At 43.1% G+C, this 27,624-nt stretch overlaps 1 long non-coding RNA gene across 1 annotated transcript in view; it reads left to right on the plus strand.

Moving 5' to 3' along the window:
* Nucleotides 1–696: 696 nt before the first annotated feature.
* LOC112991336 (uncharacterized) overlaps nt 697–27,624 on the plus strand; it is a 65,882-nt gene continuing 38,954 nt past the window's right edge. Inside the window, exons 1-3 of the long non-coding RNA XR_010392451.1 lie at nt 697–813; nt 8,292–8,438; nt 9,310–9,410. This is a non-coding gene — a long non-coding RNA (uncharacterized LOC112991336). The remainder of the gene's footprint in view (nt 814–8,291; nt 8,439–9,309; nt 9,411–27,624) is intronic.

Below are 27,624 nucleotides of genomic sequence, written 5' to 3' on the forward strand. Positions count from 1 at the left end.
CACCTGCACATCAGGTTTTCCAGCACGGCAGCTGAGTCCCGAGCTCTGAGGGAGAGCAGGAAGGCTGAGGGAAGGAAAGCAGAGGCTGAGAGGGGGAGAAGAGGGGGTGGGGGGTGCAGTCCCCACAACACCTGCTCACAGGCAGCCCGGGAGATCTTTTGAAATACGAGTGGCCAAGCAGCTTTAAGACTGAGAGGGGCCAAATGCCCTAAATCCATCCGTCTTGCAGAGGCGGGAGGCCCATATTTGCATTATAAACATCATGGGTAGGTGGGCAGAGTCTCCGCCGTTGCAGATGCCCAGACTCCATCCCGCACAGGGCAGCCGAGGAGGAGGAGCAAGGCAGGCTAACTAGAGACCGGCACGCAGGTGTCCTAACGCTGCCTTGTGCTTGTTTAGGATCATTTTTATGTACTTAACTTTTCATTATCGTTCACCAGAAGACGGTGGAAAGGCCGTTTGTAAGGCGGGACGAGGCACGTTTCCACACCGCCTGTCAGGGCTCTGAGGGCACCAACAGGCCCTCACGGCTCCCGCCCACGCGCCGCCCTTGGCCCGGGGCCGCCATTTCAGCTCGGCCCGGGGCCGCCCGCCCCTAACGGCGCCGCGCTCTGGCTGTGCCGCTGCTCCGCACCCCGACCCGCCTGCCCGGCCCGACCTCGCGGCGTGCGCCGCGCCGCCTCCTCCCCCGCCCCGCCCCGCTGCCTCATGGCGGCGCTGGGACGGGCCCTGCCCGGCGAGGCCCGGCCCTGCCGCCCCGCAGACCCCCCCCGCCCTGAGGGAGCCGCCGCCGCCCGGACACCCCCTCCCGAGGTGAGGAGATTTTGTTAAACGCTTCAAATCACCGGCCCCTGGGATTGGAGCCTCTCTCGTGGTGTATGTGCAGCTCCCCGTACATTAGGTTGTCTTGGCCTCCTAAAAGAGTATTGAATTATGCCTTTAAAAAAAAAAAAGTCCCCACCTCCCTTTGAATGCCAAAACGTGAAAATTCTGCAGCTTTTGGGGTCCTGATACCGGTGTTCTGCCCAGATGCAAGTTGTTTACCTCAGAAGCGTTAATGGGTCATATAAAAACACACTTTTTTTTTTCCTTACAAGCATCTCGCTAATGGATGAAGTAATGTAGTGAGGCTATTGTATTTCATTCAATAGCCTATGTGTAGATTTGTTGTGAAGGATAAAATGTTCCTTCTCCAAACGCTGACAATAGGAGTGCAGCCTGCCGCTGACCTTGTACTCGGTTGCCGTGCACGGGAAACGCAGTGAGCCCAGACTATAGGCAGTATTAGCACCGAAGTGTTCAGTTTGAATAGCAGGGATGCGTTTTCTTCCATACCGCGTGTGCCAGTACTGACCTGTCTATAAGGTACAATTATTCACAGGGTTCGTTCGTAAGGTTTGAGTGGGCGCCTGTGATTTCCAACTGTCCTCAACAAGTGCTTTTTAACAATTTCTGGGATATATGGGCTTCTAATTGATTCACAGAAAGTGGCTTTGCATGCTCACCCCCCCCACCTCATATATATTTTAAAATGTTTCAAAACTAGAAGCTGGCGCTACTCTCTTGTGTGTGAGCGTATGTGCTTTCTGCAGCAACTGTGTTGTGAAGTGCATGGGCTGCCTTCTTTCCCCCGAGAAATAGTTGCATTTCTAAAGAGTTACACTAGGCATTCGCTCAGGCTTTTAGATCCAGCGTTTGCTAACTGAGAGAAGTGAGTTCTGTTGATAACCTGTAACACGTTTTATTTTAAAAACTTACGAGATGCAAAAAGATTACCTGAACTTATGATAGCGTTATTCCACACTGTCAATATACTAATAATAGATAGCTAATGGAGAGGTTTTCTGGTATCAGTAGGATGGGATCCACCTCAATTCATTAACCGTCAGAGAGTTAAATGTCTAGGCTGGCTGTTCAGGCTCTTTCTAAAGTCTAAGCATAATATTACAGATTTCAGAGAATGATTATTCCCATACTAACCTAGGTATCCAGCTAGATGGGTTAAGTAATCTGTCTTCTACAGATACTAGTACCTCTCTGGGTACACCTTCAGGGAATGGTGAGGCTAAACACCTAACTTCTAGTTTGCTAAATGTAGCTCAGAAGACATATAGACTCCAATTAATTAACAAGTTAATGTGTCAATAGTCTAGATATCAAAGACAGGTGATATATGAGGCATGTCTTTAGTACTTCGTAGAACATGAATGCTTCCTGACTAGACAGCAGTTCTTCTTGTCCTTGTACATTCTCCTAAAAACTAGAGCCCTCAGTAAGGGGCTGCCTGACAGTTTCAAAGTTTCTGCTTTGTTTTCAATGCAAAACAAAGGAGGTTCCATCCAAAATAAACACGGAAGGCTCCAGGCATGATACTGTGGTCAAATTACTACTGATACCAATAATCAGGACTTCCTTTTTGTTCTTATTCATTGGAAATATATTCACAGATACTTCATGCTGGGGCATATGACTATCAGATGTAAGTGTAAGGTATGAGCAAAATCAGGCAGAATTTCTCACAAATTGCAATACACAAAGAATTGCAGTACATTTTAGTGTGAGAATAAAGTGTCTGTTTGTGAATTTTCCTTGTGTTGTAGCTGCCACCTCCTCATCAAGGCCCATCAAATGATATTGTGTCAGAACTTAGTCCCTGTTTCCTCTTTCTTTTTCCTAAGTGTCTCTGACTTTCACTTGCATCTCCCTTCCATGAGATTCACTGACTCAAGTGAGGTGATAAAGTTATAGCAATAATTGTATGCCTTCAGGCTCTTCTTGGACCCTAGGTAATGTCCAACTATAAGTCATTAATTACAGCACTGGAACCCTGCTGCTATTCTTATGTGTGGGTTTGCAGGTGATAGTCCTATAAAGATACTTGCTGTCTATTTTCAGACATCGGACTGAGGTGTCAAAGATAAGTGTCAAGAACCTCTAAAGCTCCTTGTGCAATCAGTGGAGAAAGACTTGAAAAGGTGGTGGTTCATGTAGGAATTTAACTTAGCCATTCTGAATGTGGAAGTGCTAATCCTCCTTCACTGGCTACAGAAGGAGTCTAGGAATACTACCTACTTACCTTGGATGCCTGGGATGTCTTGTATTAATCAGTGTGAATAAGAGATGATGCATTAAGACTTTATTAGTATTTGACAGCCTTTTGGTCATGGCACAGAGTAGTTCCAAGTGGAGATTTGAGGGTGGGACAGGTGCCAGGCTGACTCTGGATTTGTTCCAGAACATGTCAGCTTGTGGCTATCCTGCAGCCACCTCTCCATAGATCTCTCTTCCTCCTTTAATTGACAGACACAACTCCAAAAGTAGTAAAACAATGCATCCCTTTTGCTGGAGTTTACCTAAGTTCTCTCAAAGTAAACAGTTTCTTTTTTTTGTCATTGCCAACATAAAACCCTTTCTTATTTGGATACCAGCCTACTGCTTTTGTCTCCATTTCTCCCTGAGCAGCAGAACTCTACTAGGCCTCATGGGAGAGAGTTTCCTCCAAGTCTGTTGCTGTCTGCAATCTCCAGACTCAAAACCCTCTTCTCTTGGAACAGTCTCTCTTTGGACCTGTGCTGGAACCTGGCCAGCCTCTACAGCCCCTGTCCAGCTGAGGCCATCCAACAGTCTTCCCTCAACTCATACACAATTTTTGACAGAGTTCAGGGTAATTCTTTCTGTCCCAACCAGCTGAGTTCTGTGACTTTAGCCTCAGGCCCACAGCAGTCTAAAATTTTCCTGGATAACCTCTTGTAAGAGGCTGTCCTTGCTTTGAGTAGGCACTGATAACTGCTTGCTGTGCTCCATCACCTTGATGAGTAACACCACCCTTTCTAACAATTGATAAGCATCAGGATCTTGTGCTGGCTCCTGTTACTTGTCCTGTGGAAGTTTTCTTCTGTGTAGAACAGGAGGGAGCCTTGGAGGGGCATGATAGGAAAAGCATCCAGAAAACCTCCAGAAGTGTGTTTTAGGGGGGTGGTGTTCCTGCAACAAGCACTGTTTGACTGGTGGAAAATATCTTCTTCATTGATAGCAGCTAATGCAAAGCACACTGCCTGCAGCTTTTTATTTTAATGTAGACATCTGAAAGTGACTGTATGATGGAGGGAGAAAGAGAAAGGTTATGTGTCTTCGCGGGCCCAAAATGGCAGTATAATGAATATAAAAGCTATCCTCTCCTCCTCTAATATATTCACTCCCCATTCCACCCTCTTTTCTAGTGACTGTAAACAACATTTGTCATCAGCAATGGGCTACTTTTCATTATAAAACTGATCTGGAAACTACATTTTTATTTCACGTACATCAGCGGCAATGGGGGAAGAAACAGGCAAGGGGAAAATATATGTCGCTAGCAGGAGAGGGACCTGGGACAAGTGTTGCTTGTGCAATTCTGGGGATCATTCATAAGTCTGGCCTCCAAGACAGAAGATAGTCTAATGCCTCATTAAATCCTACTGAGCCAACGATGATGTATCATACCCTTTCAATCTTCAACTAAGTAATGCAGTAAAAAAAAACTAATTTGCACATGTTTAATGCATTCATTAAGCTATTAGTCTTTCAACAAGAGATTTAATAGCAAATTAACAGTTTTTATGAAAGAAAAAACAACAACAAAACTCCCCACTTAGTAGAATTACTTTTGTGTCAGAGCACAATACAGGGTAATGGGCAATTAGGGGTTTCAGAGAGGAGGATGGGAAGATGGGTTTAATTTGTGTTTGGTTTATAATTAGCTGGTGCATGGTGCTCAGAATGAAATGAAGTGGATCCCCTTGGTGGGTAAGACTGAGTAGGGCAGAAAGCACAGGGGATAATAATGAAGGGGATGATAATGGAGGTAGGAGCTAAAATAAGTCACAGGTCCATACCTGAAAGCTGTTCTCATGTGTGTCTTCACATGCTCCTGTGAAACTTTCTGGAGGTCGAGCACTGAAGGCTGAGTTTGTTGTGACATGGCACTGGTGGAGGTCTTGCTGGCATCCGCAGGAGCTCTGCCACCAGCTAGCAGGGCAACCCGCTTTGGAGTACAAGCATTTGCTTACTGGAACGTTTAGAACTCGGCGAAGTTACAGCCCTTATTTTATGCCTAGCCTCACTTAGGCAAACATGTGCTGTGCAGATGGCTGTCACAGAGGCTATTTTATAACTTAAGGTTTGTGTCAGTCGCTTGAAGGGGGGGGGGGGGGGGAAATCCAGGGAGAGCTTTGAGGGAATGAAGAAGTATAAACTAGAATTGTTATCTGACCTCATTGAAAATAAATATAATCCTTTACTTGAAAAAGGAAAGAGGTGGAGTGAGCTGTCTGTCTTTGTTTATTTTAAAATGCTATGCCTAAGTTCCCTATTGCTTTGGAAAAGCAGTTGACAGAATACTGAACACCAAATCCACAGGATCCTCGGGATTTCTTTTTTCTCCCCCCCCCCCCACCCCCAAACTTTAGGAAAAATTCCCCCCTCCATGAGAAATTCTTAAAGGGATCCTAGACTGAGCTTTGATTTTCAGCTGGAGTGAGACAGAGGGAGAGAGAATAGTCTAAAATCAATTTCTTAAAGGTCTGAGGAATCATAAATATAGTTTGAATCAATATCCTGTGTATGAGAATGTGTGTGTGTGTATGTGTGTCTTCCCTCACACACATCTGTTCAAACAATTGCTTTCCCGTAGCAGAGATTCACATCCATAGGGATAATAAATTGGCTTTCCAAAGTGGAACATTAGTGTGAGACAACAGATCCTTTCCATCTTCTTTTCCAAAACTTTTTCCCCTGTAGAGGTTTCTCTTCTCTCATCGGTATTGATTTTATGTAGCTGTAACTGCATTGACATTCATGACAGGAAAACACTCGCCGCAGAAGCGCTTCTGTGCAAACTTTCTGGGCTTTAAGCATCAGCCTAAAATTAAGCAGGGGCTTAAGCCCTGTCCTGAGTAGGTAGTGCAGCCACATCTGTGTCCTTGAACCTCAGTAGATGAGGCCAAGTTAATGCCTACTATCACCATTGACTTTAGCAGTAGTTTTCCTAGGTAAAAATTCAGTAGTATCCTTAGGATTTGCGATTGAATGTTTGCATCTCGGTGCATTGTGTTGTGAATTTTGTTGCTCCGATATTTACCCAGCGTAATAGACAGCGATAACAAGACTCTGCGCTTGGGGAGCATATGCTTGGACAGAACAAACTGCACAAGCGGCTTGGTGGGGGGAGGCTGCTGGCAGCTGCTGGCAGTAGGTACTGTGGGTTGGTTATTCGTGGGTGTTTGAGTTGGATTCCTGCCTGCTGTTTGGTAATAAAACAGAGATGATAAGCACATGTCTCAGCAGAAGTTTCTGGATCCTGGAATATGGCTGGGCTGTTACAGATAGCTGGATGGTTTACTGCTGTAATACACTGCAAGTTGTGGCATGTGGTGCTGAGCCATCACAGACACTCTGGATATATATCTCAATGCTAGAGGTTCCTCACTTCTTGGCCCCGTGGTAGCAGAAGTAATGGACAGGCTTGTGCAGTGAATGCCGTCAGCTCCTTCTCTTTACAACCTGGAAGCCAAATGCTCTTTTCCCATTTGTCCCCCTTGCCCGTATTCCCCCGTGGAACCATTTCAATTTAGTGAAGTGGAGAAGGGCTCAGCAGCCTGCAGCCTGTGTTATGAATGCGGCGCTTTAAATGGGAGAGTCAATGACATGAGACGCAGTGCCTCATTACTCCCCGGCTCACCCAGACTCAGCGGCTTCCCAGGCCCGGGCTGTAGCTCTCTGCCAGAAAGATGCATCTGAATTTCATCATGTCAGGCTTTTCTTTTCAAGCAGCTTGGTGTGTGGGCTGCTGCCTGCTCTGTAAAAGCTTCTAAGATATTTGTAGCGGCTCTGCTTGTTCTGATTTTGTTGGAACAAAAATAATTACTCAGAGGACAGGGGAAAAAAAAAAGTATGTATGCGTACATATGTATATGTGTATTCAGAAAAGAAAAAAGATTATTGAAGTGTGCCATAGAATTGTACTGTGTTTTCAAGAAATGTGTTAAGGGAGACAGTTCTGTTCTTGTTGCACAGCAAAGGTCCTGAATTATGAAAGTACCATGAAAGAGTTTGCAAATTTTGGAAGCTTCGCCAGAATCACTGCTCTGTCCTGACATTTCATATGCAATCTTACATGCTCTGGCATGCAGCGGTAGCAGAGTAAGCCTCTGAATGCTTTGAGCTGGGTTTAAGGATGAAATTAGCCTAATGTATGCCCTCAAAACCAAGCTCAGGTGGGACTGAAATGAAGCTTCGGGTTTTGCAATGGGTCATAACACATGAGTTTTAATTCCCCCAGTCTTGAGTGAACCTACCTATCACCTTGCCTCTGAGAGATCAGCAGCAAAAGTGATTGCATACACATGCCTAGAAAATCCATCTACCTGTTATCCCTCTCCCTCTGAAGCACACCAAAAAGATGGGGCTAGCGCAGCCAGTCTGTTGTAATTGAATTTCCCTGCCTTGTGTTATATTTTATCAGGCTGGGCTCTTTTGGCTTGCAGTGATGACTTGAAGGTATTTGCATTGCACGGAGCTGCTAAGGAGAGTAGTTGAAAAATGTTCTGAAAAAGCTGATAAATAGTTCCAAATGAAAGCAATTTTAGCAAGAGAGCCCGTAGGCAGCCTAAGTCTCCTTTTTGGTGACTATAACACTCCAAAGATAGAGCTTGCAGCAGTAACAGGCATACAGAAACAGAGCTGTGTTACAGAGCACCTAAGGCTGCAAGTGCTGAAGATTGGCTTTTCTTTGCCTTACTATTGCTTGAATCCAGCTGCATCAACTTATTGGTCAGATTAAAGCCCCAAATGCTCTGTTGCCTACCCACTCATGACTTTCTTCCCTGTGAATGGAAAACAGGTGAATGCCTTTTGAGCTGACTGTCCTGGAGGACACAGCTTTTGCACGTTGCTTGTCTATCAATTAAACTAAAAGCAAAAGAAATGGCAGCCTCTTGGAGGTATATCTGAGTGCTGGCTTGTGAGGTACACACACTTAAATATATTGAGGGTCAGCTAATACCCAGGTGTGTTCAGACCCTGGCCTACTTAGCTATGCCTGAAGACCAGCAGTGCAGCTCTTTCTGAGCCCAGAATAAGGAATATGCCATAAGGGATACATGAGAGCTTTGGCTAAAGCATTGCCACGTCAAGCAGTCACTAGCTGATGAAAACCAAACTTGTTTCTCAGTTGTTGTTTGACAGTAAGATTCAAACCAATTTTAAGGTTATTTTGAGATGTATTTAATGCAAAAAAGGCTTTTTTTTTTTAGGCTTGCACTAATGGAAGTGAGAGATGGAAATCTGAAGCTAGAAGTACTTTTTTGCTACCTCCAAGTACATATGGAAATAGCTCACTCCAGCCCCTTGTACTTAAGCATCCATTTGTGCTGCTGCCTCAGCTCCTCCTGTGGAAGGCGGTGAGTTGAAAGAGTGGTTTAGACACTGTTAACACAAACGAGAGGAGACAGGCCAGTACTTAGCACGACAAGCTCTTCAGAAAGTTTAGACAGGAAGAAGCTGTTTCTCTTCTCTCTGTCATTTCCCCTTTGCAGCCTGCAGAGGAGAATTTCATAGTAGAATAATTCAAGGAGAAGGAACCCCTAGGTAATTTGGCTCCAGTTATCTGACAGCCCTTAAACTATCCAATCTTCATGGAACAGCTATGCATGTACAAGCAGATGCTGTGTATTAGTACATGTAATAGGGAATTGCACAAAATGAGTGATAATGCATCTTTTAAATATCTAGTAAAAGCATTCAAAAGAGTAATTCAGAAAACACACAAATGAAAGGGGCTGAATAGTGATGTTCCTGCTCCATTCATTTCATATTTTAGAATGCTTGATCCCAAGTTAGTGGATTTGATGGAGTAACTGGAGGATAAAGTAAAATGGCTTATGCAGGCAGCAAGCTGACTGACCACTGAATGATCTGGCTTTAAAATATATTCACATTAAAATGTGTAAAAGCAAACGGGAATTCAAATCCAGAAGGCCTGAATTAAAGACAAATGCCGATCTCAGATTTTTTTCCATTGACAACTGCAGTTAAATCCAGTTTTCAGATATTCAATTTAGTGGAAGATCATGAGGCAAGAAGTGGCTTTATTTACCAAAATGAAAGTCATCTTTTTGCAGAACGCTAGAAAAAAGAACAATTCTCTACTTAAATGCTCAAAATACATTTTGGTTAAACTTACATAATTTATGGACAAAAGTCTTTTTAATGGCTTCCCTTTACAGGAATGAATCTGACCTCAATATTCAAAACCACTTTTTTTCCTCCTAGATAAACTTGACCTGAGCTACAGTGTCCATCCTTTGGGTGTGCTGGAGAAATCACTCTGGCCTTGTTCAATACCCTGAACAGCACTTGGACTTCTAATTAGAGTGAGTAACTTTTGCTTTGCTGGGAGTTCTGAGGCATAGGTTCATTTTTCTAATTCTAGAAATAACTCTATTAATTTTTTTGAATGTAACTGACTGCATTATCACAAGAAAAATGGCTGGAGATTCTAGGATAAAAGGCTATCTATTGCCTGAATCTCCAGATTAAAACAATCAGACATCTAGGTGGATTCAGAATGTCAAAGGGGTAAGTGTCCTATGACAATAGAAAAATCAAAGGTTTTCAGATACCCACTTGGGTTACGAGCAGATTTATAAATAAAGGGACTGATCAGCTATGAGAACAACATCTCAGATGAGCTGTGGGGATAAAGCGAGAGTTGTAAAATGTCAAGGTTTTAATTTCCTCTGCAAAGGAAACTCTTTGCAGAGGAAATTAAAACAAATAGTAGAAATTCTTTAACCATAGAAATAGAGAAAATGAGAGAAAAAATATCGTCACCGTGCAGAAAGAAGAATGGGGCCAAGTTTAAAAGTAATCTGCATTTGTCCTCAAAACAAAATGAATAATTTTCTTGCAATTTTGGTAAGGATGTTGGTAATGACCATAGCATAAATGCAGGACAATGAATGGGAAGGGGTGTATGGACATTTAAATTATTATAGCAGAGGCAGAAGTAGAATTCGAACTAGCTGATATAATGATAATGAGAGGAACAAATTGTCTTCATTTCTGATATCTGAAAGAGCAGTTATACAGAGTGCTTGTTCAGTAGCATTTTATGACTGAAGAATTGTAAGCATAGTACATGTATTTTAGGGGGGAAAAAAGTGATCAAGGCATTTACAAGTCTGTTAGTCTGACCTCTGTAGTCTGCAAAAACAACTTTGAAGGGCAGAATAATTAAAATGGTGTAAGATATATCACAATTTTTTTCCCCCAGAAAAAGGCCATGAAAGAATAGTGTGGTATCTTGCTTTGAGACGGTAACTAATTTTCTAGCTAGTTGAAGTACTACAGGTCTGTGTCCAAATAAACTAGAAACATTTGATATCTACGATATGAGCAACATCCATTAAGGCAGAGGTAGATAAAATGAAGTTAAATCAGATCAGAACAGTATTACAAGGAGAGTGATAACTTCCCCCAAAGGGAAGTATTTCTGTGAGAAAGGTTAGTAATAGAATTCTTCAAGAACTCATTGTGGCTGATCCAATTTCATATTTTCATTAATAATGGAAATCATATCAGAAAAAGCTGATATGAACTTAGTGGAATTTGTTTGTGTCATAGTGCTGATGAACATTGGACAAGTGAGCTGAGAAGTCTGTGTAGGAAAAACAGTGTTTATTAGATGGAGAACTTGGAGAAGTACCTGGGTAAGTTAGACAACCTTAGAGACCTCTGGGTCATCAGTATGTGATAGAACTGTGGAAAAGGCAAATTCTGAAATGAGTCAGGCAGCATATTTCCAATAAAGCTGGAGAAATGGGAATATCTCTCTGTAAGTGCCTGGTACACCTTCATCTCTAACACTACGTACAGTTTTAGACATCCATGTCCAATGCAGACTAATTCAGGTAAGAGCAGGTAGAGAGAAAGACTGATGGGATAATCAAGGGGCTAGAGAGTAAAAAGCTTGGACCCTAGCAATAATTGTTTAGCTGTCTTAGAGTGCTGAGGAGTGTGTAGAGGAGAAGAGGAGCAGAAGGATTCAAAGCAACAAGGAAGGAGATCTGTTAGACTTGAGGATAGCATTGATAGGAGAACAAACAAATATCAACTAGCCATGATTAAATTTAAGCTGAAAAATGGAAGCAGGCTTCTAACAGTTGGAAGAAAGCTTCTGGAAAGCTTTTCAACAGCAGAGAAACTGATATTAATCCCACCTAACTTTAGACACATAATCAAGGTCCTTACCTTAAGAATTTAGTCATACTAGACTCCTCTATAATTAATGTAAAGAGCCTCCTCCAGAGTGTGACCTTAGGTGTATTGAATCAGCTTGGAGATGCCTCTCCTTGCACTGACCTGAGGTCTAAGGTAACTAGTACCTAATGCTGATACCGCAGCTAAGTCCCTAAAATATCGTGGGTGAATCCATGGAAATTCCATTGGAAAATGGAGAGGACCAACTAATATTACAGGGAATGATAATTTTAAGGAGATTATATGGAGTGACTACCTGCAGTAGCAAAGACCTAGATTTAAACACCCAATTCTGTTTTAGATCTGTCTGTTTCATAGTTCTTACATCCTGATACCAGTTTAGATAATGTTGCAGCCTGTGTTTGCTTATGTTTCAGGCCCCAGAATAACTCAAAAGGAGAGTTAGGCTGTCAAGCTGTGCTTGGTTTTATCTTCAGAACCATGTGCAACCACTTGATTCTGCACAGCGTCATGAGAGGGTTTCAGGTCTCACTGAAAATAATGAGAAGCTTAATTTTGGGGGGGAAAATGTGGGTTGTTCATAGTGCCTGTGGGCAGTGGGTTTTCACTGTTGGAGAGGGGGCAGAATTCTTTACTTCCAGTCCCTTGAAATGGAGTCTAGCTTCATTAAAACAAATGCCCTTAATTTTGAATAAACTGCAGAGTTGTTTTATAACATGGTTAGGACCACCCAGATCTCCAGAGATTCTCATCCTGTACCCTCTCTATTTCACGTTGTATGGTAGCCTTCTTTTTGAGATGTAACATTGTGACTAAATGAGCAGCTCTCCTGATGTACACCAATCGTCTCATGCTGATTTTGGAGAAATTGCTTCTCATTCTCACTAGCATAAGAAAATCTCCAACTGTTTTTCAAAGTGCGACATTTATGTGCCCCTTTCCAGGCCTTTCACTGATCTCTTCCTCCATTTTGTAGAGTGGTACTAATTTGAAGTCCTTTTAAAGTACTCAAGAAAGAACACTGAAAGTGGAGGCTTGAAGGTGACTAGGCCTCCAGTGAGGGCGAGGAGGAGGAGAGGGGAGCTAGATAATGCTGCCCTTCCAGGGACTCTGCCATTAACTGATGCATTATTTTTCTAAGCTCATTAAATAACCCTTAGAACTGTGAAAAGGTCAAGAGAGGAGAAGGAGCTGAAGCTGCCTGTGGATTTCGGTAGTATAGCAATTTCCCAGACGGTGCTCCAGCAAGCAGAGGAAGGAAGGGCAGGGGGGTGAAGAGGCAAGGAAGGAGGGAAGTGGAAAAGAAGTGTGTTTTCTTCCTGTTGATCCTTCAGCTTACTAACAGCATTTCCCCCTTCTCCCTCTGAAGACAGTAATAGGATCTGCCTGAGATGCTGAAGGCTACAGATGGGGCTTCCAGCAAATTTTGTCCTTTTGCTCTTGCTCTGTCTCTTTCAGATTCGCTTCCTCTTTCTCCCCACAGGTGCATTTCACAGGCTTGCCTCTGTGCTGGGGAGAAAGCAGGTCATGTGGAAAGAAGGCAGCCAAGTGCAGAGACCCAAAGAGAGAAATGATCACGGGGAAAATTACCGGTTGTTTCCTCACTGTTCACCTGCCTTGAGTGGTTCACTTAATTAACAATGCAAGTGTGAGCTGACAGATTTGGCAGGGAACAATAATGCAGTGGGAGTTGATGGAAAGTAGTCTTGCTGGGAAAGTTGTTCCTGATTTATAAATACACCTGATTATTACAGAGTCGCCCATTAGCAACACTGTAGTTTATAGCAACACTTCCTGCTCCCAACCCTCGTTTTCATGGGGTTAGGCAAAGGTGACAGGATTTTTCTCTGGGAGCTGAAATTCATCTTGCAAAACAGCTTTGTTTTCATCCACTGAACATTTGAAAATAAAAGCAGAAAAACTGCCTGGTTTCCTAAGCACAGGGGAGTCAGTTAAAGGTAGATTTTTGGCTTCAAATACAGGAGCTGTCTCAGTTTCATTCCTGGACCTGAAGATGAGTCCCAGGAGCTATTGGGCTCTGCTTCTTGGCATGTCAGACTGGCAAAGCCAGCGTACCATCCTGCTGAAAAGAGGCCTGATCCTGAGCTCCTTTGTTCTGACAAAGATCGCATGCTACTCTACCATGTCAGGAAAACACACTGGTAGAATAAAACCAGCAGGAAATCAGATGAGAAATCAGCCAAGCAGTTGAAAACTAGGACATTTAAACTAAAGTGTATGTTATTTTCCCATAAAATTAAAGGCATTATAGATGGAAACATAACCCACCATCTAAATATTAATGCTTTGTAAAGTTTGGATGTAAACTGTGTAATTTGGGCCAATCTCTAACAGGGAAAGGAATTGAGCTGGCTTTGCTGAGCCAAGGGAGAAACCACATGCAATCAGGCAAAGCAGACTAATGATCTACAGCTTTCTCTAGCTCTCTACCGAAGCTGCTTTTTTTTAATTTCATGGCTGGTAGGGATTTTTGGCAGTCCTTGTCATAGACGGCAGGAAATTTTGCCCTGGGAAAGTCCTCTTAGTTGGATCAGACTCTGTGCCGAGTCCCTCATTCAGATCGGCTCCCGGATTTGTTTCAGCTGGCACCGTCAGGAGGCCCTGCAGAAGTAAAAGTTTATTCTCTGAGTTTTCCCTGTATGAGTTATCTGTCCAAATCCCAGTCAAATTTCTTATCTGTAGTAGTTGCTCTCTGGCAGAGGCACCTGCTGTTCTTTATAGCAGCAAACAACAAATTGCAGTTGTCTTTGAACCAGTTCAGTGATGTGGCTGATGTCTTGGTGGAGGTAGAGTTGTCTTCATCTGTTAGCAGCTGTTCTGCATGTGCGGAGGAGGGAATAATATGTCTCTTGTTCTGTTTGCTCTAGAAAGGCCATTGTTAGAAACGCTGCATACAGGAAGGCCTGCAGTACAAAGACAGTTTGTTACTTTAATTGGTTTGTAGTTTAACAAATGTTACAGGACATAGATTTATCTTTGCAAGTCATAAGCCTTACAAAGTGATACCAAGGAAGAATTTCAAGCAAGCACGGAGACACAAAGCCTCCCAACCCCACAGATGCTATGGGAAACCTGGCACACCAAAACCAGTTACCTGTTCACAGATCTCTCCTTTAGCTACTGTGGTCAGTTTCCCTTCAACAACAACAACAATTTCCTTTTAATTGCTTGTTGTTTCTTAACTTGTGAAAGATAACATCCAAAAGCAAAACAGAAGCAAAAACAAGACAAGGTTCTAAGCTGAACTGATAGAAAAATCAAGGGTAATACTCCCTGAACTCTTAATTGTGGTGAAGTTCACCCCTTTGCAGAAAAGTGGAAGATATTGTAGGTACTGTTTATGATGACAATGTGAAACTAGGGTGAAATGTGAGTCTGGTAAGTCAGGTAGGCAAGTGGTAGAAGTACCATAGGTCTGTGACACATCAGTAAGCAAAGAACATTATAGGGGACCATCACTCAAACTCCCGTACAAAGTCCACGTTCCAGTCACTGAGTAGCCTTTCGCTTTGTGTTACGTGGTGTGGCTGTCTCTCATGTAAACTATTGCCCCAAGCACAGCATGTGTCATGGGATTTGACACAAAGTTGTCCCTTGACTTGGAAAAGAAGTTAATCAAAAATTATGCCTAAATAAGAATCCAGTGAATTTGGTTCTGTATGAACAGTTATATACCTGTGTGACATTTAAAATCTTTCTTGTTTTTTCCAGCTTTCCCGAATCAATGAATATAAAGCACAAATTTCTGCCCTTTGCCTTTAGAAAGCTGAGAGAGTTTGTATATATTTATCTCAATGCAGAAATTGTGTGAAAGCTTCATCTATGTGAGTCAGAAGTGGACCAAGATTGTTCTGTCAGGTCAAGGCTATCCCCACCTAGGACTGGGTTTTAGTAACTGGGTTTAGTAACTGTTTTAGTGCATTAAAGTGAATTCACAATATTGCTGATGGGGTCTTAGCACTCTGAAGGCTAGCAGTCCTTTTATCTGGACGTCATAGCATTCTGGTTTACTTTGGGTTTTGGTAAGATTGTTAATATTGTTATTTTACTGCTGGGATTTGCATTTTCAGGGTCCAAATGCTATGCAGATTTATAGTTTGCAGCTTCATTTGACTCCATGAAATGCTTCTGCATCTGGTAGCCTATGAGTCTGAGCTGCATGATATGGGAGTGTTGCCCTCATGCTGTCTGTGTCCAGGTATTTGTCTTCACTGTTTCTCAGCCCTGAACTGGGGAAACTGAAGCAAGCAAGCCAGAAAGGAGCTGCTGCACTCTGTGGCCAGGTCCTAATCCAAGATGGCTGTAGGGCCAAGACCCTCAAATGTTAATCTTCTGAATCGTACTCACAGCAGGAGTAAACGGAGATAACCCAGGAAAGACATATCACTTGACACTAACAGAAAATTTAGCTCTGTCTACAGGAGTCCCAGAAAAAGTGGCTAACCTGAACTTATACACACAAGCTAGCACTGCATTTTATTAGGGCTGCAGATTATGTCCAGGATTGTAAGGCTGGAGAGCAGAGAAAAGGTGCTTGATTCTTATGAATAATTGAGGTTAAGGTCAATGGGATTAGGATGCTCAACTTTACTAGGCACAGCTGAAAATCCCAGTTTGGACTGTTTGCTGAGTTCACAAAGAGCGGAAGAGTGATGTCTCAATGTTAGGACATGTATTCCCCCAGCTACAAGTGTGCAAGGACACACATAGTCAAGCAGCACATCTGTAAAGCGGAGGAAGTATTTGGCATGCATTTCCCCTGGGATTAGCACTTCAGCAAAGTACTGTGTTGAGCCAGAGTAACACATCTTTATTTACCGAACAGATTTTGCATGTTCGGTTGTGTGAGTAAGTACAAGACAGAGATGAGCTTTTCTGGAACTGGAACAGTTTCTTTGTCAGCACTATGGCTCCTCCATTTAATTCCACAAATCTGCTGTAATCAGAGTGGCTTCAGCCATCAGCTCAGCTGAGAGAGAGAGAGTGCATGAGGAAGAGGAAGTATCTCTTACTTTCCAGCTCTCTGCATTCTCAGGCATTGCATCAAAGTGGCATGGAGCCTCCTGGGAAAGGGATTTGCTATAACTCATGTCAGTCCCAGCCACATTATGTTTATGGATATGATAGACTGAACACTGAAATTACCATTTGCACAAATGATCACACAATTCCTTCAGGCCTACTGTGTCCCGTTAATAGTCCAATCTTTCAATAATGAAGTGGAGATCAGTCAGGACTCTCTGGAAATCCCATCTTTTTATTTCCTTTTTCTTTTTTTCTCCTATTTTTTCTCGCATCTTTTTATTGCACACATTATTTTTACCTTTTCTCTGAGCCAGATCCATTTACCTAGAGGTTTTAAGGGTGATCAAAAAATGAGATTCTCAATATTCTGTTAATACCCCAGAGCCAGCAACCAGGCAGAGGCAATTCATTGCTGCCTGGGGCAATGAGTCACGCAAAACTCAAAGAGAAGTACACATGGGGGAGAGGGATGCCGTTCATGGGGCTTTATATCTCCACACAATCCAGGAAAGATACCTCAGAGAGCAAGCTTTCCATCCCAAGTTAATACTGCTTCTTGCATACCCTGCTCCAGCTCCTTTTATTTTCTACTCAGCTGCAAGATACTTCTTGAGCCTAATATGTAGGGCCGAACAGTTGACTGGTAGTGGTAAAGCAAAAAAGTGTATGTATTGCATGGATCAAATTAAGACTTGGACAAAGCCTTAAAATTGAGGAGAGTTTGATCCTCTCAATTTTATCTTTGCTCTGCTAGTTTTATTTGACCCTTCCTCACAGGGGGAAATAAACATCACTGTGACGAGATTAGGACTTTTACCTAAGTAAGTTTTTAAGGATTCAGCCATAGATAAATGGTGTAACGGAGAGTTTGCGCTAAAAAAAAATGAGCATAGCTGAGTAAATCTGCTCCTTCGGGATGCGCACTGAAGAACCGGGAATAATATCTGATACAGCGTGTGGTATGGAGAGGTGACGTGACTGGGAATGTTGCTGACGATAACAGAGTTTCCTGCCAGTTATGTTTAGCTAATAGTCTGGGGAATTGGGAGCAATAAAGAGATTGTACCCTAAGAAGGAATGATGCTATGTATCCTTGTCTGGACTGCAGCCAGATGCAGCTCCTGAGCCAGATGCTGAGGTGGTGTAAGTCCATAAAGCTCCATGAAAGTCAGTGGACTGGCCTCTCAGGTGACATAAATCAGTAGGTTTTGAGAAACCAATGAGAAACATGGATCTTGCTTTCTTGCTTTGTATTTGTGCTTTTGTTGTTTTCTCCATCTCTCTCCTTAGCATCTCATTCTGTCACCCCACCTCTTCATTTTTTGCTTCCTTTCTTCTCCTTCTGTAGTCCTTTTCTCTCTCTTTCTCTCTTCTCCAGTCTTCCTTTCTTTTCTTTAACATACATTTTTCTTCTTTCTCTTTGTTTTCTGCTTAGCTCCCTGCTCATTAGCTTGCAACTAAAACTGGATTAGTATTCTCAACTAATACATATATCTGGTCATGCTGAAGTGAGGTTATGCCCTGGGCACCAAACCCACCAAAGAGCAGTCAAAGCCATTGAAAAGATTTCAGCGTGAACACAGTCTCGCCCCCACTTCAGTAATAGCGTTGTGTTCAGGAGCAGATTTTGTTGTGAAATCCGTTCGCTGAGTCCTGCTCCACAAGGCTCTGCAGAGTGTAAGACGCCGCCACCGCAATTGCCGAGGTGTGCTCAGAATTTCAGCCGTCTCTCGGTGGGGGATTCCACTCCTGTGCTGGAGGCCCCCATCTCCCATCTACCTTTCCAGTGGTGGGAAGCTGCCGATGTATTTGCTTTTAATTATTTCCCCTGTTTCATTCACTCTGTTTTCTTGCTTACGTTAACACGGCTCTTCTTCCTGCATGCACTCAGCTGCCTATTTGTCATTTCTGCTGTTTGACGTGTCATGGTAATCTATGTGCACCCAGCCTGCTGTGCATCGATATTTACTAATGGAGCTTCTTGTATGCAGAGGCTGTTTGCAATAAAAAGATAATGAAGAAAACTCCTTGACCCTGGCCAAGCAGTTAGCAGAAATCACAGCTATTGACAGTGGTATATCCACCATCTGCCCATACCATGGGGAGAAAAGAGCTTATAGAGGAAGGGGGGGGGGAGGGAATTTGAAAGAGGGAGAACAGGGTCTTGGAGAGAATTGGAGGAAAGGAAAAGGAAAAATGCAAGAGAAGCAGGAGAGTAGGAGGGAGGTATGAGAGAAAGAAATCTTTACAAGGAAAAGGAGATAGGCAAATAGAGAACAAAGTATTGTGGGAAAAGAGCTCGAAAGCCCAGAGAGAGACTAGGAAACAGTGTAAATACAGAGAAAGATGAGTGTAGGGAGGGGCAGGAGAAAAGACAGAAACAAAGCAAGAAGCACAAATGCTGTAGATAACAGAGAGCAAGATCTGGATTGTCCATGGAGTAGATGAGCATTGCTCTGTCAAGAATCAGTAGAGGATTCACACTGAGGATCCAGTTCACCGACGTGAGTGGAGCCAGGCTCCTCTACACCACCTCTGCATTCAATCTGTTAATTTCCAAAGAGTGTCGGTGATTTATAACAGCTGAAGATTTGGCTCTGTAACTGCAAGTTTCCATCCCATAAAGAATAAACAGCATCACTCCTCCTTAGAGCATAGCCTCCTTGCTACGTCCAAATCCTGAGGCTGCCAAAAACTGTAGTTTCTCTACAGGTGGAAACTCACGTTAATCTCTGTCCCTTCATTGTCGCAGTGCCTCTTCAGGCTATGACATGAGCGTGGTTGAGCTGTGTGAGGCTTCCCAGCCAAAAATTTGTAAAATTACTTTTGGAGACAAAAGCCAGTGTGTGTGTGAGAGCACCGACCTCAGTGCTCAGCTCTCCCATGGGAGCTTTCAGAATGATGGAAGTTATTTTCCCAGACCTATCTCAAAGCCTTGATGGGAAAGTCTGACCTGTTCTCCATGAAATCAGCTTATCAGGGAGAAATCACTAGTGTACAAAGGTGGTTTCTGTTTCAAGAAACTTGCTCAGGCTTGCTCCAGTAAGGAGGGCCCCTTTCTGTCCTGAAGACCAGAACCACTGTACATGATGCATCTTGCAGTAAAATCCATATGGATTTTCCTATGCTTTTGCAGTATGAAGCAACACTGGGATCAGTAAATGTCCTTATACTTGAAAATGACTGAAAGAAGACATTAAGGGAGATTTTTAAAATTGTAAATTAATCCAGGTGTGGGAAAGAAGCAATGAGCTTCTCTCACAGATGAATGTAGAAGGCCGGGGTGAATGCCAAGCACATAGTCTGTGATGGGATCTGAGTGTTTAGTGCTCTGTCCAGGAAGTTTCGACTCGCTAAGCTCACTCTGGCAAACAGGCCAGTTTTAATTGCAGCCAAAAGCCCATTACAAAGCTGCTCGTGATTCCCTGAGGCAGAGGGAACCAAGGCATCTGTAGGGAGAAACACCCTCCAAGAATGCATAGATGTGAGGAGCAGAGGCACCAGCAGCAATCGAGAAACACTGACTCTCAACACGGGAGCAGGGAGATACTTGTCCAGGGGGTGCAGGATCACTGATTCTCAGGACGCAGCACCCTGTCCTGTCTGGCTGCTCCTTGCAGTGCACAGAGAGGGAAACGCAAATACAAACTGAAATTATTGGTGTCCGTGGTCATCTACAAGGCAGCAACCTGCCTCCCAGGACTGCCAAGTAATAGTTGGAGCTGAGCACATCTCACCTCTCAGTTGTTCCTCCTAAGACTGTGAGCTGAAAAGAGATCTGCAGGATTTCACCGCTCCTTCCCGCAGGCAACACCCTGCAATGAATTAAAACGTGAGTTGTTCAATGCAGCAAATGAAGTGAAACAGGCTGGATTCAGTGCAGAAGATCTTTATTACATCCCAGAAGTAACGGGGCTGCCTGGGCCTCCCTGCTGGCAGTGGTGGTGCGTGCCCAGCCCTTGCCGTGCCGCGGTGCCGTTCTGCGGTGCCACGGGGCTGGGAGTTTCTGAGGATCCTCTCTAAACGCAGGCAGCAGCTGAAGGCTCTGCTTATGTCAAACAGTGCCGTTTCACCTGGAGCTTTGGTGACGGCAAAAATCAGAGCAGAACTTTAGCAAGGGGGTTGGTTGAGATTTGTGAGTGCAACCACACAGGGCAGAGACACACTGCCTTCTCCTGGGCAGAGGCATAAATGCATAAGGAACGCCATGGTAAATTGTACAACAAAAATTAAATTTGACTGCCTAAAGCAAAGCACTTAAATCCATACTTAATGGCCTGATTCCCAGAAGGACTCAGTCCTTGGACCCAAAAGACTTCTTACTCCAGCACATGACTGTGGCCTTTGGTGTATTTTTGTGCGTTTTAAGATGAAATGTTTTAACATAAAGTTTCCCAGTGGCTTGCTAATTTAATTTATACAGAAGGCGGACACATGGATCTGTGAACTCACTGGAAGTCAACTGCACTTTAGAGTTGGTGAACCTGGCTGTTAATTACCATGAAGCGAAATAGCAGCCAGATCTTCCCCTGTCCTCCTGGAAGGGAGCTGTAGCATGGGTCGCTCACAGAGAGTCACTGCAGAAAGACATCCCAAAATAAAGGAAAGGTGCTTTCCTTTTCGTTTGTAACTTAGCAGTGCGAGCTAGTATGTGATGCCATCTGAGGACTGCATTTTGTTGGCATTTGGTAATCCTTCTGGAGGATTTCACAAAAGCAGGAGGAACAGGGCTGAGCTGCAGAGGATTAGCAGGAGTAATTTACAGGCTGGGATTTTATTCAAAGATTCCTGACACAGGCGAGGCCACCTTGATCTGCAGGTTTCAAAGAGTCTCCAATACAAAAGCAATTATCAAGGAGCCAGTCCAGACCAAGGAAAGTCCAATCTCTACTCCCTTTTACTTGTGTTTGGAAAACAAGGGTGTGGGGTTTCTCTTTTTCTTTCTTTTTTTTTTTTTAACTTTTTTTTTTACTTTTTTTAACTTTTTTTTTTACTTTTTTTAACTTCTTTTTTTACTTTTTTTTTTTTTTACTTTTTTTTTTTTCTTACCTGAGCTGTTGGAAGCTAAAGTTTTGTTACCAGATTTTGCAGTAACATGTCAGTGGCAATGCAGTGTTTAATGGAGAGTAGTTAAAATGAATTGTTTTGACTTCTTATTTCATTTTGGTAATGACAAAATGTTTTGTTTTGAGCAGGGAGAAGCACCTGGCTTCCACTTTTTTTCCAATCTAATTTGTGTGGATTTTGTATTACATTAGGATTTTGTATTACATTAAAGCATTAATTTTAAATAGCTTGTAATTGCATAGAATCCACATTATGGCATTTTGATGTCTCCATATGATCTTTTTTTCCCCACAATTTCTGTTCTGTTGGAAGTTTGAGAACCTAGGCTGCTGCTTCCAATTCAGAAGAGGAATTTCCTGTAGAAATGAAAGTACCCTTTTCTAACTGCAGTTACTGTACCAGCTACTTACTCCTCCCATTCTCAAAATATTCACCATCCGTATTCTGTCCGCCTCCACCACTCCTTCCTCATTCTTCTTTTCTTCTTCCTGTCCTCAGTATATTCAGGGAAAATCTCCTGTACTTCAAGAGAAATGGTAAAGCATAGAAATAGCCCATGCTGTAGCAAGGAGGGATGAGGCAGGTCTGTGGTCACATCGAAGCTGGAGTTTGTTTCACTGGAATAATCTCCTCTCATCCCCATAGTCCAAATTTATACATATATATGTATATATATAATATATATGGTCACGTATATATAAAAACATCCAGTCATGTCTGTGATATCCTACTTCTGTTATCACTGTTTAGCCCTGGGATCCTGTCTCCCACAACAGAGAATGGACTAAAGTGTAAAATACAAGCAACAGAAGAGAGAGAGAGCAGCTAAGCGGTAAAAAGGAAATTGAAAGGACAAAAGACAGGTTTTCTTCCTGGAAGAGTTGAGAGTAGCGGAGGAGATGTGTGTACAGAGTGGGGGAACAGAGATGCAGACTCTGCAAACGATGCTGCTGGTGGTGACGAAGGAGTTATGGTCATGGGTTTGTTTTTTTTCCCTTCTAACCCCCCCAGTGGACTTGATGACAGTCTCATTTCAGTTGAATTCTCCTGTGTCGTACATCTCTGTTTTTCAGTCTCATTTTCTCTCACCTCTTTTGTTTCCATTCCATTCGGCACCACCAGCCTCTCTGGCTCTGCGAGGTCCCTCCCCACCCTCTTGACCGCTCCGTTTTCTCCCTGGCCACCAAGCCGTGCTCACACGGTGCAGGCACCCTTGCACCCCTTATCCTCTCTCTGTTGGACAGCTCATAGCTCCCTAGCTGCCCTCTCAAACAGTTAGAGAGATCAAACAGGTCCAGGGAAAAAAGGAATAGGATAAGGGGGAAATGCGTATGTTAAGAAGGAAACCACTTATGAGAGATGTTAGACATATTGCTTAAGTAGTGTTGAAAGATGCTTAAATATAAGGACAATGAAAACCTAGGAAGACTAGACTAGATTAGACTAGACTAGCCTAGAAGGGAGGCAATATGGGAAAGGCAGACAAAGAAAAGACATGGATGGAGAAGGAGTAACAGGGGAAAAGAATGGCCCATACTTCAGTACAAGGAAGGTCTTTGCAGTCAGGCCCATTGCAGCGGCCCCCTTGCAGCCTGATACGCTATTTCTGGGCCCAGCAGAAGCCTTTGGCAGAGGCGGGGGGAGATTGTTTTAAACAAAAAACGTTCCTCGTGATGAGACTTATAGATTTCACAGGGTCATTACGTTTTGCAGGGTTGTCTTTTGCAAGCCAACAGGGAAAAAAACCCTCCTGAAATGCGGTAATCTTTCCATTCCTTACGACCCACATTAAATGTCAGTAGACAGAACACCTGGAACACTTCTGTAGCTGTCTGGCAAAAAAAGACTGAAACAAACTCTTGTTTGGCCCAAAATGGATTTTGTTTGGACTTTACTGTCTTCACAAATATATGCGATAGCTATATGAGATTAGCAAAATTCAAATTAAAAAAAACACATACCACACATACGTATGCATTATATTATATATATATTTACTGTGTATTTGTTCAAACTTAACTTCTGTGTTTGTTAGCTTCCAGTGAATTCATTACTTGCACAGATGCAGCTGGGAGCCCTATAACCTGGCACAGCTCATAAAACTTCCTCTAGGAGAACCTCCCCCTGCCAGTAAGCTGGGAGCTGATGATACGTTATATAATTCACATGGCTTAGGTCCGTTTCATTCCGCAACTCTGGACACTTTAGGCCTGGTGAAAGGGCCAAATACCTTTGGCTATGCAAAACCCATCCCAAAGACCTTGTGAGTGTCTCCTATCCTTCACTAGCAACTGTGGCGGTTGGGCGGCCGCGCTTCATTTCCTGCAGAATTTCATCTGCTTTGGTATTTATCAAGAGCATCTGTTAAACAATCTGGAGGGGAGCAGTAATGGTGCCATTAGTGCGTGCGTGAGGAGGGAGGTTCTCAGCAGCACCGAGACCAGAGGAGATGAGTCTGTGTGTTGTGCATTTGGGGGTGTCGTGACCTTGACTTCTAGTTGATGAGTGATGGTGTGTGTCTTGGAGCAGAAATGAGGGTGGTGATGTTGCTCTGAATAGATGTACTCTGGTCATCAGGGCTGGAGAGAGATGCAGAGCCTGGATCATAGGGAAAATCAGCATCCCAGCACTTAGATCCTGCAGAGGTACTGTCCCTGAGGGTGTGGAAGAAACACGAGTAAAACCATGCAAGGGGGTGTATTTCCCATCCCCTAAAGGTCATCCTTGATATGGGGCCTTCTTTGTCCTCACTGACCTGTTGTTGGTACTCTTAGGCTCCATAAAGGGTGGGCAATAACGTACATAAGAAACAAATCTTTTGAGATGATCAGTAGCATGCACAACAGGTAAATTCTAATGCGAAAATCCCTCTGTAAATTAAACAGCTCATCTGGACCTGCAGTGCCCTGGGGATCCCCTGCTGGGCCCTGACCCTACCTTTAAGTTTACAGCCCAGCCCCCTAACTCCGGAATTTCTGATAATTTCCTGCAACACAGTGGGTGTCCTGCTGTGTTGGGGACCTGGAAGCAGGACTTGCCTGGACTCTGGAGACTGCTTCTGACTGCAGTTCAAGGGCCACGGCAGCTCCCTGAGTGTGGTAGCCCTTCTTCCCCTCAAATTGCAAGGGCTTACCAGTGCACTTTAACAGTGGAAGCAATCCCATTACTTCTCGTACTCATGACTTGGACGCTCACCTCTTCCTGCACGTGATTTAGGCAAATGGTGCAAAGACCTGCAAAATGACTACTTAGGAACAGATCATAGAAGTTTCAGTTGAGCATGGCATGATATGAAGAAACTTCCCCTGTAGCTTCATCTTGGCCTTTGCGCCTGTGTCACCCTGCATCCACACTGCTAAATCCATCTCTTTCTGGGAATGTAGCATTGCCTTCTGAATTTTCAGCAGCTGCTGCTGTATTAGTGGTGGTATCAGTAACACTGAGGATAGCAAAGGATTATGCAAATACTGGTCTCTGCCTCACAAAATTTGACCATGAAGGTATATGCCATCTTAGTATGTACATGGCAGCTATTTTGGCAGGAAAGAGAAAGTAATTTGGGATTGGTGTCCCTTGGGCTTTCTGTCATTTTGCACTGTGAATATGCATGCATCTATTGCACACTTTCACCCCTCACATACAGCAGCTATCACTCCCCAGCATACCTTTTACTTGCTCTTTGTCCCACTACTGTCTACTTCTATTAGTGTTTCATGTAGAAACATGTCTCCACAGGATGCATGGGGTAGAAGTAAAACTTATAATCATGCACTGCTTCTCCCAATTTCATTAAAAACAGGTTACATTCTGGGCCCAAAAAAAAATATTAAGAAGTGAGATTTTTTATTCCTCCATGAAAATCTCGACTGGCAAGAAAAAAAAATCCAATGCCTCTTGCTTTGGGTTTGGCCTGATATACTCTGCAAGCAAGATGTATTGTGACACAGTGGTTGTTATGCTGGAAGCATCTTTGCCCAACAGTCACTACACAAAAATACTAAATGGAGCAAATTCCCTTTCTTTACTTAGAAAGGCAGCCCTGATGGGAACATACGGTGCATATTGATTTTTGAATGGTGTCCAGAGTCCACTAACAACAGTTCCACTCCCTGGTTGAGATGGAAGTTGGTTCTAACAATAGTCAAAGCTTTGTCTCTGACAGATTTTCTTTCTTTTTGATTTATGCATCTGTACACTTACACAGTCCAATTCATTTCTTCAATGGCCCTTCAGCTGTTATACTTCTGCTTGTCAGGGTGCTTTTTAATTTTTTCCCCTTATAAAAATATAAAAACATTTAATGAAGAAATAATGATATTTTCTCATGTCACTGACTGTTTCTCCTGTCATCTCTGATGTGCTTATAATGTGGGCGGACAGATTATTTATGACCAGGGAAATTAAATATTATTTCACTTTTTTTTCTAATGCAATCTGTGTCATCTCCCAGTTCCCAATTTCTTTCCATTAAAGTTATTGTCTTTGCTGTTCCACTCGACCGTTTGCTGTTGGTTTTGTAACAGCGCTGCCAGAAGATGCAGAAAAACATAATGGAGAAAAGAAATGGCATAATTTGCAGGAGATACTTTTCTCATCTCATTTAAATGAAGACAGTTTGTTCCTGAGTGTCAAAAACATCAAGAGCAACAGAAATATGGAAATTGGTAATTTCTTGCACTAGGAATGTTTCCAATGGTTTGGAGATTCTGTTTGATTCTAGCAGCTACTAAAGATGTGTCCAAGCCAAACTTCCAGCATAAAATATCTTAAAGGCTCAAATGCTTGAGATCTGGGCCTGAATTTTTGAAGTCTTTGGCCCCAAACGCTTCCCTCATCTGCTGCCAAAAAATCTGCAAAACTGGATCAGGAATCACGATCCCTACAAACTTCTTTATCATGTAAGTGTTACAGAGTTGAATAATGCTAGGCAAGGTGGATTTGTGGATGCCGCTGTTCACATTCGATCTCTGCTTTTGCACTCTCTGGCCCTGCCATAACTGATGACATGAGACGAGGCTGTGGAGCAGAAGCCTGTGTGCTTCCAGCATCTGTCTTAGCCAGAGGGACTCAGTGTAGAGTCTTGGGTGGGATTCTTCTCCTTTGGATGGGATTCTCCTCACTCTGTTAGGAGATTAGCCTTTATTCCAGATTCATCACCTGGCGCATTCCTTCTTTAATCAGTGAACACAGATGAGCACCGCTGGAGCCAATTCATCTCTCCCCTCTGCATTAGTCACCCCTTTTAAGATGGGTTGAATTGCCTTTCACAGGTGGTGATTTCTCTGTGGATTACAGAGAAAATTAGCTGAATCTTGTCAATCAACTTTAAGGTGTCTGGACTAATGGGAGAGAAATCCTGTCCATTATTTCCAACTGTCCCATTCCAGAAGTATTAAAATAACTTACGCTTTTATTTTCAGCCACATCAGCTATGATTTTAGTCTCCCACAGATACCAGAGTTAAAGGCTGATGACCTTGAATGTTGGAGAAATAAAGATCTCCTTGACTGGTTTTATCCCAGAATACTCTTGCCCCCATAGTGTGCGTCTTTTCATATTTCCTCCCGGTTGCTCCTTATGCTGCCAGTGCATTCAGTAGCGTATTCTGCACAGGATATTTTTTTCCTGCGTTCTTTTCAGTGTCATGGCTTTGTTTCTTGACTCTTAGCTCCTTGTATCGAAATCAAACCCAAATAGTCTTATATTACCTTTCTTCTCTTTTTCCCTTCAGGGTTTTTTTTTTTCCACATCTCAGCAAGGCTGCGTGCTAATCTCTACTTTTGCTAAGATTAGAAACCTAGTTTTTCTCTGACCTTTCTGAACAATCAGGATCTTGGAGTCCCCAAGATGGGTCCCCATTATCTCATCTTTTGGGCTGCTGACAATGATTAGGCAGGACAAAGGATTTGCTCGGAGCTGTGGAGTTTCAGTCTGTCCTTAGGGACTACCTGGGAATAAAAGCAGGCAGAAGGGGAAAGCTCCAGCAAAAAGAAAAGTTCGACCTTTAGAAAACATCCTTGGCTGGTGCTTTCTCCCCTTTCCAAATATATGTAATGAAGATTGCAAATACAGGTCTCTGAGTCCGCACAGCTGCATGTAGACTAGCTCCCCAAAGGACTGCTCCCCCAGCACGCTCCACTGAAATGAATGCTCAGGACTTTTGAAAAGGAGGTCAAAAACAAAAGTATGATTTTAAATTATTATTTTTGTATATGTTATATCTAGCCATCTAGCCATTTATCTTTATGCTAT

This window comes from Dromaius novaehollandiae, chromosome 20, assembly GCF_036370855.1.
Source record: "Dromaius novaehollandiae isolate bDroNov1 chromosome 20, bDroNov1.hap1, whole genome shotgun sequence".
Lineage (NCBI taxonomy): Eukaryota > Metazoa > Chordata > Aves > Casuariiformes > Dromaiidae > Dromaius > Dromaius novaehollandiae.